This window comes from Buceros rhinoceros, unplaced genomic scaffold (genome assembly GCF_000710305.1).
Source record: "Buceros rhinoceros silvestris isolate BGI_N320 unplaced genomic scaffold, ASM71030v1 scaffold11196, whole genome shotgun sequence".
NCBI classification, from domain to species: Eukaryota; Metazoa; Chordata; class Aves; order Bucerotiformes; family Bucerotidae; genus Buceros; species Buceros rhinoceros.
Genome location: NW_010419351.1, coordinates 9972 through 11035, shown reverse-complemented (window position 1 = coordinate 11035; position 1064 = coordinate 9972).

Below are 1064 nucleotides of genomic sequence, written 5' to 3'. Positions count from 1 at the left end.
GGGGAGGCCGGCCCTCTGCGGGTCACCCAGCCGCTCCTGGAGAGGCTGCCAAGCTCTGTGGAAATGCGCCAGGGCCAGACTGGGCAGCTCGGCATCCCCAGCATCCCCCAGCATCCCCCCAACATCCCCCCAACATCCCTCCAGAAGCAGCCGGATGAAGGATGCCACAGCTTGGCACTGGGGATGGGCTGCCGAGCTCTGCTCATCTCTCCCGAGACCTCCCACCCCCTGCTCCTCAGCAGGATGTCCGAGGTCTGGCACTGGGCACCATGTGCACATCCCTTGCACACTCGGCTCTCTCCCACACCCATCATCTTCCCCCATTTCCATCACCTCTCCCCATATGCAGCACTCCTCTTCATGACTGTGGGACTGGAGGGACCTGTGTCCCCTGGGGACATGCCCTGTGGCACGTAGGCAGCCCACAGGGATGCACGCCGGGCTTGAAGCAGTGGGGCTGCCCCAGACCCAGGGAGCTCAAGGAGTCTGTCCCTCTCCTGCACGGGGCGGTGGCAGGGGCCAGCTTCCCCCTAGCTGGGACCCCACCACCATCTCTGCCTGGCACCGTGCCTGCTCTTCCCCGAGCCAGAGGGACCTCTGGGCTGACGTCCCGGAGCACTGAGGGGACCGTGGGCCTCTTGCTGCGTCACTGGGAGCTGGGAGAGCCAATGCCACTGATGCCAGTGCAGGCAAACTGAGCCCCAGAAGCCCCCAGGTGAGTGCGTGACCACGGCTAGCAGGACGTTTGCTGATGTGGGTTTTGGTGGTGAGAAGCTCCTGCTTCGCTCAAAATCACAGTGTGCTCGGCCACCACAGCTGGGCTGTTGGGGACTCCTGCTGCACCCTGTCCTGCTAGGGTGGCGGGGTGGGCTCCGCCAAGTTTAAGCCCTTCACCCCTCCTGGGCTGAAGCCACTCCTCCACTGCATGTGACAGCGGTGACCAGTGCAGGCCACAGCAGCTGGAGTCACCTGCAGGCTGGTGCCTCTGCTCCAAGTCCCAGCCCGCTGCCAGCAGCGCTTTGCTCAGGGCCCTGCCGGCCGGAGCTGGAGGCGTGGCTGGGCGG